We start from the raw sequence: 13573 nt of genomic DNA, 5'->3' as shown, positions 1-13573 counted from the left end.
GTTGTAGTGCCTATAGGTGTTTTAAAAGCAGTCCTATATGCCCAAAGAGAATCGTCTAACCTCACTGACCAGTCTTTCTTACTAACACCTACCACTTTTTCCAGAATCCGCTTGATCTCCCGGTTAGACACTTCCACTTGACCAATCGTCTGGGGGTGATAGGGACTAGATATCTTATGTGCAACACCATATTTACTCAAAAGTTTTTCAAAGAGTTTGTTTCAAAAATGGGTGCCACCATCACTAATGATTGCTCGTGGTGTCCCAAACCTGTTAAAAATATTTTTCTTTAAAAATTTCAGGACCACTTGAGCATCATTAGTGGCATATGCTTCTGCCTCTACCCACTTAGACACATGGTCGACCGCCACCAAAATATATTTTTTTGTGAAAGAGCTGGGAAACGGTCCCATGAAGTCTATTCCCCACACATCAAAAACCTCACACTCAATAATATTATTCAAAGGCATTTCATGACGGTTAGAGATGTTACCTGTCCGCTGGAATTTATCACAGGTAAGCACATAAGAACGAGCATCCTTAAAGAGGTTTGGCCAATTAAAGCCACATTCAAGTACCTTGGATGCCGTCTTGGTTGGTCCAAAATGGCCACCTACCTCACGGTCATGGCAATGGTTAAGGAATTGACCAAACTCCTCCTCTGCAACACACCTTCTTATCATGGAATCTGCACAAATCTTAAACAATTCCTCACAAAAATAGTATTTCACGTCAGAAAATAATTTCTTTCGTTGCTGAAACGATAGATGTTGTGGTGGTGTGCCTGTGACAAGAAAGTTAGCGAAGTTTGCATACCAAAGGCAGTGTCTCACCTCAAATAGCTGCTCGTCAGGAAACCAATCATTTATTGCTTGATCTACACAGTCATTACTAATCAGCTCCAACCTAGACAAGTGATCCGCTACCACATTCTCGACACCTTTCTTATCCTTTATTTCTAAATCAAATTCTTGTAATAATAAAATCCACCGAAGTATGCGTGGCTTTGCATCTTTCTTGGCAAGTAAATACATAAGTGTAGAGTGGTCGGTGTAAACAATGACTTTGGACAAAACAAGATATGAGTGAAATTTGTCAAGAGCAAATACTACTGCAAGTAATTCCTTTTCAGTTGTCGCATAATTCAATTGATCCTCATCTATGGTCTTACTTGCGTAGTAAATTGTGTGAAATACCTTGTTTTGCCGCTGGCCAAGCACAGCTCCCACCACAGTATCACTTGCATCGCACATGACCTCGAACGGTAGATCCTAATCTGGTGCCACCAAGACAGGAGCCGTCACCCCGCGCTCCTTCAAATCCTCGTATGCCTGTAAACAGTGAGAATTAAAGTCAAAGGGCACATCTTTCATAAGTGAGGAAGATAGAGGTTTTGCAATTTTAGAAAAATCTTTGATAAACCACCGATAAAAATCGACGTGGCCTAGAAAACTTCTAACTCACTTTATGGATGCCGGAAGTGGTAAGTTCTTGATAACTTCGACCTTTGCCTTATTCACCTCTTCTCCATGCCCTGATATCTTGTGCCCCAAAAATATGCCTTCTTGTACCATAAAATGACACTTCTCCCAATTCAGTACCAAATTCGTCTCCTCACATCTCATCAATACCACCTTCAAGTTCTGCAAACAGTCATCAAAATAAGAGCCAAAAATCGAGAAGTCATCCATAAAAATGTCAAGAAAAGTTTCCATCATATCATGGAATATAGCAGTCATGCAGCGCTGAAATGTAGCAGGGGCATTGCACAAACCAAAGGGCTTCCGTCTAAAAGCAAAAGTGCCATAAGGACAAGTGAAAGTGGTTTTCACTTGGTCCTCCGGCGCAATCATAATTTGGTTATACCCTGAATACCCATCTAAAAAACAATAGAACTCATGACCCGCTAACCTCTCAAGCATTTGATCAATGAAGGGCAGTGGAAGGTGATCTTTACGGGTAGCATCATTTCATTTCCTATAATCAATGCACACATGCCATCCCGTAATTGTCCTAGTGGGTATTAATTCATTTTTTTCATTTGTTATCATAGTCATCCCACCTTTTTTCGGCACACACTGAACATGACTTACCCATGCACTATCAGATATAGGATAGATAATAACTGCATCAAGGAGTTTGATAGTTTCTGCTTTTACTACCTCTTGCATCTTTGGGTTTAATCTTCTCTGATGTTTCACAAGAGGTGAGTACTTATCTTCCATCAAGATTTTGTGCATGCAGACTGATGGATTGATTCCTTTGATATCCTCCACCTTCGACGCAAAATCACTCTTGTGTGCTTTCAAAACTTCCAACAGTTTGTCCTCCATCAAATCTGTCAAAGCAGCAGAAATAATGACAGGTAAAGTGTTATTCTCATCTAGGTATACGTACTTTAGGTGTGGGGGCAATGGTTTTAGTTCGAGTGTTGGTGGCTCCTCCAGGCTTGACTTCTGTGGGGTCAAGTCTCTTCGATATCCCACGTCCTCTAATCTCATCCTTATTGGCCTCTTCCATGGTTGGTTGACATTGAGGTATGCCACTATTTCGGCTTTCTCTGCATCCAATGCATCTTCTCTAAATTCAGTAGTGAGAGTTGCTTCCAACAGGTCCCTAAGAGCATCCTGCACATAGTTAGACACAAAAGCATCAAAAGCATCAATTCTATAACAACTATCAGAATGCAGTGTGTGCTTAAGTGCATTAAAAACATCAAAAGTAATCTCTTCCTCGCCCACTCTCAATCTCAACTTCCCTTCTTGAACATCAATCAGGGCCTGCCGGTCTCAAGGAATGGTCTCCCCAAAATCAAGGGCATCTCCACATCCTCCTCCATATCAAGTACCCCAAAATCTGCAGGAAATATGAATTTTTCCATCTTTACCAAGATGTCCTCTATGACCCCTTGCGGGTATTTGACAGATCTGTCTGCTAGTTGCAAGGACATCCTTGTTGGTTTAGATTCTCCTAATCCGAGCTTTCTAAATACAAATCAGGGCATAAGATTAATACTTGCACCAAGATCACACAAAGCTTTGTGAAAAACAACATCCCCAATCCCGCAAGGAATAGAAAAACTCCCTGGATCTTTTAGCTTCGGAGGGATTTTATTTTGCACCAAAGCAGAGAAATTTTCAGTTAAGTTTAATGTCATGTGATCCTCCAACTTCTTCTTATTAACTAATATATCTTTCAAAAATTTAGCATAACTAGGCATTTGCATCAAAGCATCGGCAAAAGGAATATTTATATGCAATTTTTTAAATACCTCAAGAAACTTACCGAATTGTGCATCAAGCTTTGCTTTTTTCATTTCTGCAGGAAAAAGGGGGGGGGGGGGGGGGGGGGTATAACAATTTTAGATTGTGTAGTGGGTGCTGGTGTAGAGTTAGAAGACTTACCTTTAGATGTCTCAGTCAGTTCATCCGGCACTTGATTTTTTTCTTTCTCTTTTTCTCTTGACTCTAAAATTTTTCCTTTCTTCAACTCAATGGCCTTCTCTTGCTCTTTTGGATTGGTTTCAGTGTTACTTGGCAAGGTGCCCGGCTCTCTATTTGCTATCATCTTTGCTAATTTCCCAATCTTATTTTCTAGCCCCTTTATCGATGCATTCTGATTCTGTAGTCTAGTCTCGGTAGATGAGATGAACTTAGACATCATCTGCTCCAAATTGATTTTCTCTTCTCTAAGAGGGTGAGACCTGTATATCGGTTGTTTCCCATATGGTTGTCAACCTTGCGGTCTATTCTCACTGTTTTGACCACCCCATGAGAAGTTGTGACGTTGCCTCCATCCAGGGTTATATGTGTTCGAATATGGATCATTCCTCGGACGGTTGTGGACTCCCACTTGATTCACCGGTGTCTCATTTTGCACATAGAATGGATTGGAATCTTGACAGTCCTTCACAAAATGTTCACCTCCACACTTTTCACAAAATATCTCTTGAAGACGAATAGCTGTGCCACAGATGTTCAAGCCATCTAGTTTCCTGTTCAAAACATCAAGTTGTGCAGTGATAGCAGAAAGGTCAGTTACCTGGTGGACTCCTGCACTTCTCCGCTGTTTGTTTCTTTCAGATTGAGGATGGTAGCTGCTAGCAACCGTCTCCTCCAACAGCTCATATCCCTCTTTAGCAGTCTTCCTCAATAGGTTTCCACATGCAACAGCATCTATCATAGTACGATTAGGAGTAAGAAAGCCATAATTAAAGGTTTGAACGACTAACCCAAGTGGCAGTTCGTGATGAGGGGATCTTTGCAATAGATCTTTAAAGCGCTCACATGCCTCATATAAAGACTCCTGGTCAAACTGAGCAAAAGTGGTTATGTCTGCCCGCAACTTCATGGTCTTAGACGGATGAAAGTATTTGATGAGAAATACCTTCGCCATATCCTCCCATGTGGTGATCGAACCTACAGGCAAATAATTTAACCATGCTTTAGCTTTATCACGTAAGGAGAAAGGAAATAAAAGCAGTCTAACAACATCATCAGAAACTCCGTTAAATTTAAAAGTATCGCAAATTTCGAGAAAATATGCGATGTGCGTGTTTGGGTCATCTACTGCAGATCCTACAAAATCGACTATGTTCTGAATCATCTGAATTATAGCTTGTTTGATTTCGAATTGGTTTGCCCGCACAATAGGCCTCACAATGCTGGGGCGTGCTCCATCCAAAGAGGGTTGGGCATACTCCAGCATTGGTATGCGGCGCGACGTCTCAACATGTCTTTCTTCACGATGTTCCCCCTCAGATCGTTCTCGTGCCTCTCCATCAGTTCTTTCAGTCTCTGCTGTTGTCTTCTCCTGCGGAAAGTTCTTTCAATTTCAGGGTCGAACTACTCAAGCTCCACGTCAAGTGACTTTGGCATGCACTGGACGAGATATCTGTAACAGAATATGGAGTGTTAATTTAATAAAAATGAAACAATACTAAAGAAAATAACTAAAAATAAAATTGTGAATTAACAGTCCCCGGCAACGGCACCAAAAACTTGATCGAGCAAATCTTGCACTGTGGAATCCTCAATAAAAATATGATTTTGTATGCTCAAAAATTAATCGCAAGTGCACGATGTCAAGTAATAGTACAATGTACGTGAGTACGAGTATCGTTCCAATGGAGACTGTACTTGACAATTATAATTTTCAGTTATTAAATCTTTAGCAACGGAAATTTGAATGATCGTTTTATTGCTACTATAATCAAATAAACATGCAAATAAACTGATTCAAGTTTTAGATAATGAAATATAATATCTAAATTAGTTGATTAAAATTCAATGAGAAATGAATTTGTTGGGAATATCGGTTCACCTACCCCTCGTTAATTAATTAATTCGTTCGATAATTATTGTATGCTTCCGACAGGATTTCCTATTCAACTGAAAAATGTGACCAATTAACCAACCAACAAAACTACTTGTTACAAATAACGTCTTGTTGTTGTCATCGCAACATATAAATGTTGACTAATCTGGCTAACATTGAACTTGGTAAAATGAATGGTTGAATAATTGAAAAATGAATTATCAAGAATACACTTGAATGCTGAAATTCCATTGAATTTTCTGGTATAGACCATAATCAAAAAGTGTTTTTGATTGATGCAGAAGACATGAAACCAAAGATATGGTAGAGCTAGTACAGTTATGTATGAGGTCTACCAATGCTAGAGGCAGAGGCGCATAAATGATCGTATGAACACATGAGCTGTCCCGCTAAACCAGTTGTTGCTGATACCTTCTTCTCAAGATGCAAACTAATTCTACTAATGAGTAATTAAATGTGTTTAATTATTTTATCAATAGTGATTGCAGTCTATTTCTGAAATCCCCTAGTTTTTAGACCCTTAGGATATGACTATCGCTTGGTAACCACTTCATATTTATATGCAAATTGTAGATCCACAGATTATACTACTCGTTCCTATCACAAGTTATTCTCTCGAACTCACTCGCAATATAAAATCGTTGTTAAAGTTAGCTACGCTCTAACAACACGATATAAAAGTAGTGTAATCAAGAATAACGCAACAATCGAAATATAAAATAATTAGATCGATGTTTTGGGGTAGGATCCCCTTAAATCCAAAAAATAATAAAGTTAGCTACTATAATTCATAGTGGAAATAAACACAACAATGTTTAAGAGATAAAAACTAAATTAGAAATACTAGAATTGACGGAAATTGCAAAGAACGACGCCCGAAAAGCTTCGAATCTTCAATCCAAGCGCAACAATCCTCTCCAAAGCTTGCGCGGCTGCTCCTATGAAGTCTGAATGAATCTCTTTTCTTTCTTCTTTGGTGCGCCCGGGCGGACATAAGTGTCCGCCCGGGCGGATGATTGTCGCGAAAATTTCTTTTATTTCCAGCTCTCAAGCGCCCTGGCGGATGTGAATTTGCGCCCGAGCGGAAGTCCTTCGCAACTAATTCTTTTTTTCTTCATTTTTTTCATGAATCTTCTGCATTTTCACACCGAGACATATGATTAATAATAAAACATAATATAAACTAAAATGAGACAAAATTCATGCAATCTAAACTATAAATGCAACACAATGAGACAAAAAATGACATGAAAAACAAGTAAAATCCACCTATATCAATAGCTTTACAAAGACTAGATGTCACATCTATAATTTTAAAATTCTGCTATTTTTATTTTTATTTTTATTTTTTGCAAAGCTCACATTTTGAACATAAACACTTGAATAATTTGCATGCATGCAATCCTACTAAAGAAAAATACCATTTAAACATAATCGTAAACATTTGACATTTAAAAATACTATAGTTTAAAATGATCAAACTCAACCAAGTATGAAATCGAAAACGTGAACAATTAGAGACACTAGCGATCAACAGTATATCTAAACCAGTGTATAAAATATCCATGTTCTCTCATCTCTCCTAAAATCTTGATGTGCAGAAAAGTATGGTCCTCAGGTCGTGCGCACATCTAGGCCTGCCTGCTCAGAGTTCTGCACCTCCAGTCTCCTCAATAAACTACTCAGTTGCATCATTCACACCTAGTGAGTTTAAAGACTCAACACACTTGTACCATGATAACAGATACATATACATAACATGTAGAAGTGAAAAATATCGTAATCAACATACATTTCATGTTCGTGGTAAAATCGTATGCATAAACGTGACCTGTCAAAACATGTTAATAATCATAGCATGTATCATCATATCGACATATACGTGTTCATTTTCTTAATTTTAATTACGTTCTTCAGCTGCGACTTTTGTATTATCAAGTAACATCGCCCCTAGACAACCACAAATCGGCAGTCCCCTTGCAACCTGTCAACAAAAACGTGAGTTGAACACAAAATATACACAAGTTCATGTAAAACCTTTTGCAATATGATGATATACAAGACCAACGAAATTTACATGCAATAATCGAAAATGACAGCATATATCATGGTGTAAATGATGAGAAAAGGATGATACTAGGTGTGCTTTGATGTATTTTACGCAAGAACGTTGAAGAAACGAGCGTAGGGAAGCGCCAGAGGAATTAATTTCTTGAAAGAAAAAGGCTATGGCCGATGGAGGTTGCTATTTTTCACATGAAAATCTGTTGAGTGGGGGAGGTGGGCGGCTGATGCATGCAATTAGGTTTAAGGTTGCAAATAATACAATAATTAAGTAATCAAGTAATAATGGGTCCTAATTGGGATTTAAAGAGAATTAAAAGGGTTTTGAGCCCATTAACATTAAAAATAAGTCCATCAAGTTCAAATGCACTCCTGAAAAATAAACCGTTTAGGTGAGTTTTTGAAAATATTGCCTGAACCCTCAAAAAGTCTCTCGTTTCGATGAAAATTTGCGTACCGGATAATAATAAAATCCCGCCGGTAAAAATACCTGATAAAGCCCATCTTTGAAAAATACACTTAAAAACACTCCATATTGATTAATAAAAATTAATCCCTTAATAAAAATATTTTTCTAATAAATTCCCGGTCTACGTTGCTCGATCGAGAGCGAAAAGCATATAGAAACAATAATGCATGAACTTTTAAAATAATCGTGCAATGAATCCTATTATACAATAATTATGCATTAAATTCATAAAACTAAATAAACACATCATTTATATTAAATCATAGATTGCATGCATTCAGGTTACGTGAATTAATCTCCTGGACCTTACAACTCTCCCCCATTAAAACAAAATTTTATCCTCGAAATTTAATACGTACCGAATAACTCCGAGTAGCGAATGCTCATCTCGGTCTCAGTATCACAAGTAGCCTCTTCCTCTGAGTGATTCAGCCACTTTACTTTTACCATGTGGATCACCTTGTTCCGGAGCCTCTTCTCTTGCCTTTCCAGTATCTAAGTGGGTTTCTCCTCGAATGACAAGTGCAATGTGAACTGAAGTGGCTCATAGTTCAGCACATGCGAAGGATTTGACATGTTATTCCGTAGCATAGAGACGTGGAACACATTACTCCCGCTAGGTTCGACGGTAATGCAATTCTGTACGCAAGTGTCCCGACTCTCTCTAGGATCTTGAATGGTCCGATGAATCTAGGGCTAAGCTTGGCCTTCTTACGAACCTCATCACACCATTCATCGGTACGACCTTCACAAAAACATGATGCCCCCCAATGCGAACTCGAGCTCTCTACGCCTCTGATTTGTATAACATTTCTGACGGCTTTTAGCGGTTCTCATCATGTCTCGAATCATGCCCACTAACTCTGCTGTCTGTCTGACAATATGCAGACCCAACTATGCTCTCTCTCTTACCTCATCCCAGTACACTGGCGACCTACACTTCCTCCCGTACAGTGCCTTGTATGGAGCCATACCAATCGATGCCTGATGACTGTTGTTGTATGAGAACTCCACATGAGGTAACTTCGGCTCCAGCTACCCTGTAAGTCGATAATGCAAGCTCGGATTAGGTCCTCCAGAATTTGAATCACCCTCTCTGACTGTCCGTCTGTCTAAGGATGGAAAGCAGTACTGAATAGCAGCTTAGTACCCAATGCCTGGTGAAGACTCTTCTAGAACACAGACGTGAATCTCGGATCCCTTTCTGACACGATGGACACTGGAATCCCGTGCAGTCTGTTTATCTCTCTGATGTATAGCTCTTTCATATCGGATCCCTTTCTGACATGGTGAAAGTCTTCCTGATCGGTAGAAAATGCGGCGATTTTGTGAGATCAACAATCACCCAAATGGCAATATATCCTCCAGTAGTCCTCCGAAGCCCTATAACAAAGCCCATGGTGATGTTCTCCCATTTCAACTTGGGAATATAGAGTGGTCTCAGCTTCCCTGCAAGTCTCTGATGCTCTGCCTTGACCTGCTGACAAGTCAAACACCTGGAAACTAATCGCAGAGTATCTCTATTCATGCCCGGCCACCAATAAAGAGTTTGAAGGTCATTATACATCTTCGTACTCCTTGGATGGATGGAGTACGAGGTGCCGTGGGCCTCACTCAAGATATATGATCTCAGGGAATCACTGTCAGGAACCCATAGGCGGTCCCTATATCTGACTATGACGTCCACAATTGCAAACAGTCTCTGGCCCTTAGTCTCGTCCCTCTGTCTCCACTTCTGCATCTACTCGTCAGAAGTCTGCCCTGCCCGGATTCTGTCTCTAAATGTCGGTTGTACTCGTAGAGTAGCAAAATTAGGGGCATCGCCCCTGACATAAACTGCAAGCTCAAATCTCTGAATCTCCGCCTGCAGTAGTCTCTGTATCGACATATGGGCAACCACTGCATGCTTCCAGCCCAGAGCATCTGCAGCCACATTAGCCTTTCTCGGGTGGTAGCTAGTGTCACGGTCATAATCCTTCACTAGCTCTAGCCATCTCCTCTGTCTCATATTCAGCTCTTTCTGCGTGAAGAAGTACTTCATGCTCTTGTGATTAGTAAAATCCTGCACTTCTCCCCATACAGATAGTGTCTCAAAATCTTCAGGGCAAATGCCACAGCTGCTAGCTCGAGGTAATGAGTCAGATAATTCTTCTCATGAACCTTCAGCTGTGTGGACGCGTATGCTATAACTCTATCATGCTACATCAGAACCGCGCCCAAACCGAGCTTCGATGCATCTATATACACCACAAACTCTCCCTGCCCTGATGGCATAGCTAGAACTACTGTTGTAGTCAATGCTAGCTTCAATCTGTCGAAGCTCTCCTGACAATCAGATCCTTAGATAAACTTGGCATTCTTATTCGTCAAGGCGGCCATAGGCACCGCGATAGAAGAGAAGCACTGAATGAATTTCCTGTAGTAACCAGCTAATCCCAAGAGCTACAGATCTCTGTCACGCTCTTAGGGACTGGCCAATCTCTGACTTCACCAACCTTACTAGGGTCGACCTCAATACTATACTGAGATACAATGTGGCCCAAGAACGCCACTCTGTCAAGTCAGAACTCACACTTACTGAACTTGGAATACAACTGTTTATCCTGTAAAGTCTGCAGTATGGTCGTCAGATGATGACTGTGCTCCTCTTTGCTCCTCGAATAGATAAGGATATCGTCAATGAAAATTATGATGAACTGATCCAAGTAAGGCTGAAACACGCGATTCATGAGTTCCATGAAGATCGTTGGCGCGTTAGTCAAACCGAAGGGCATCACCATAAATTCATAGTTCCCATAAAGCGTCCTGAAAGCTGTATTATGCACATCAGACTCTCTCACCTTCAGCTGATGGTATCCGGATCGGAGGTCTATCTTTGAGAACTCTGAGGCTCCCTGAAGCTGATCGAACAAATCCTGGATCCTCGGCAACGGATATTTGTTCTTGACCGTGACCCTGTTCAGTTCTCGGTAGTCAATGCACAGTCGCATGTTGCCATCTTCCTTCTTTACAAACATAACTGGAGCGAAACCCTTAGTTAGAAAATCCTGTATCTGATCCTTCAGTTCTTTCATCTCTGTAGGTGCTAGACGGTAGGGTTCCTTAGATATCATCACAGTCCCTGTCATGAGCTCAATAGAGAATTCCACCTCTCTGTCTGGTGGAATGCCTGAAACATCGTCAGGGAAAACATTGGAGAACTCACTGAACACATCCACGTCCTCTAGCCTCTGACTGACTGACTCAGACACTGATACAATACTGGCTAGAAATGCCTGGTAGCCTCTCTTCATAAGCTTCCTCACACAGAGGAATCTACTGATGTCTGGCTGCCTCGAATACAAATGGATTACCGCTGGGCGGTCAGACATACACTGACCTCTGTCAAAAGTCTATGACTGCTCCATTAGAAGAGAGTCAGTCCATGCCCAGAATAATGTCGAACTCGGGCAACGGTAGCATTATCAAGTCTGCCTACATCGTATGCTTCTCTAGTCGAAGCTCCAATTTCCTCACTATCAGGGAGGTAAAAATTTGATTTCCTGATGGAATCGGTACTCTGAATCCTTAATCCATCACCACTGGTATGATTCCTAGTCGCTTTATAAAAGATTCATATATAAACGAATGTGTAGCTCCTGAATCTAGTAATGCATGCGTAGCTACACCTAAAATAGATATGCTTCCTGCGACAAAAAATAACATCAAGTATGATCACGATGAAACTTAAGAAATTCCTTACCAACAATTATCGCAAAATCCTCAAAAATTCACCGGATTAACCCCAAAAAATTCTTGCAATTTTCATTTTAGCCACTAAAGTTTCGAAAATCACACTTTGGCCCTTCATAATTTTCGAATTTAGCACCTATAATTTTCAATTCATGCAATTTAATAATTAATTTCAACTAGTTAGAGCATGCATCCTAATTCTTCTATGTTTTCAATCCCTTAATTTAATTCTCATAATAATCAAATCATCCAGTGCAATCAAAACGGTAAACAAATAAAACTTAAGCATAAAATTTATTGGTGATCAAAGTAGTATCGGGCTCCGCCTCAGTATCCTCGGCATGCATCACATATGCCCTGAGGGCAATCTGCCGCCTTGTGCCCCTCCTGTTTCCATACGAACCATCTGAAGGTGCCCCACATGCATTTTCCATAGTGATATTTGTTGCACTTCTTGCATGAAGGTCCTCCCTTCGGCCTCGGAGCCCCTGGTGCCTGAGGTGGCCGCTGCTGTCTTGGCCCCCTATACTGTCCCTGGGTCTTCCGCTACCCCTGCTGTCTCGGTGGCCCCGTAAACTGCTTCTTCTGTGGCTGAGAACTGGACTAGGCCTGATGCCGCTTTCTCTGCATCTCGAAGTCTATGTCCTGCAGTCCCGTCGACCTCATCAGCATAACATCCCGGTGAAGGGTGGGTTTCAGTCCGTCCATGAAATTCCTCAGCTTCTGGTCGGAATCCCAGGCGATAATGGGCATGAAATGGCAGCCCTGTCAAACTTCCGAATAAAGTCTGCCACAGACGAGTCCCCCTGACGGAGACTCGTAAACTCCCTATTCAGGAGACCCCTGACATCAGCTGGGAAGAACTTGCCATAGAACATCTTCTTAAACATGTCCCAGATGAGAGTAGCCAAGTCGACAGCATGGGCAGCTCCCTCCCACCATAGGGACGCATCATCCCTCAGTATATATATGGCGCACCTGACTCGATCATCATCTCTCATCTGCAGGTAGTCAAAGTGTAGTTCCAGTGACCTAATCTATCCTTCTACCAAGAATGGATAAGTGGTACCCTCGAACTCTTTCGGGTTGAACCGTCTAAATTCAAGTACTCGGGTAGTTGTGTCCGTAGCGGTGGTGGTGGTGGAGGAGGGCCTCTGCCGTCTTCAAGAATATCATCCTGCTTCTCTGTACCGGGAGCGCGAGGGGGAGGCATGATATCTGAATACACTCTAAATTTTTAATCATAACCCATCATGCAATTAATCTAGTTTTCAAAATATTAAGCCCGTAAATCATAAAAGCGGTAAAACAGATACTGAAAATCATTGTAAAACAATAATCATGTGAATATGCAGGTGATAGTAGTAAATCATCTAAAAAATTTTAAACACAAAAGCTTACAGACTTGAGGCTTGAAGACTGAGCGGCAGAAGCTGGCACAACCCTATGCAGGACTCTTGCTCTGATACTAACTATGACGTCTACTATTTTAAAATTTTGCAATTTTTTTTTTCAAAGCTCACAGTTTGAACATAAATAAATACTTAAATAATTTGCATGCATGCAACCCTACGAAATAAAAATACCATTTAAACATAATCATAAACATTTGACATTTAAAAATACTGTAGTTTAAAATGATCAAACTAAACCGAGTATGAAATCGAAAACGTGAACAATTAGAGACACTAGAGATAAAAAATATATCGAAACCAGTGTATAAAATATCCATGTACTCTCATCTCTCCTAAAATCGTGATGTGCGGAAAAGTATGGTCCTCGGGTCGTGCGTACATCCAGTCCTGCCTACTCAGAGTTCGATACCTCCAATCCCTTCAATAACCTGCTCACCCACATTATTCACATCTACTGAGTCTAAATACTCAACACACATTTACCGTGATAACAGATACATATACATAACATGTAGCAGTGAAAAATATCGTAATCAATATACATTTCATGTTCATG

At 40.6% G+C, this 13573-nt stretch overlaps 1 non-coding gene across 1 annotated transcript; it reads left to right on the top strand.

Moving 5' to 3' along the window:
- Positions 1–4240: 4240 nt before the first annotated feature.
- LOC140818892 (small nucleolar RNA R71) lies at positions 4241–4346 on the top strand. The gene has a single exon (XR_012115123.1). It is a non-coding gene; the product is annotated as a small nucleolar RNA R71 (small nucleolar RNA).
- The last annotated feature ends 9227 nt before the right edge of the window (positions 4347–13573 follow it).

The sequence above is a fragment of the Primulina eburnea genome, chromosome 17 (assembly GCF_022965805.1).
Source record: "Primulina eburnea isolate SZY01 chromosome 17, ASM2296580v1, whole genome shotgun sequence".
NCBI lineage: Eukaryota > Viridiplantae > Streptophyta > Magnoliopsida > Lamiales > Gesneriaceae > Primulina > Primulina eburnea.
Note: the sequence above shows the minus strand (reverse complement) of the source record. Positions and strands in the feature narration are given on the sequence as shown.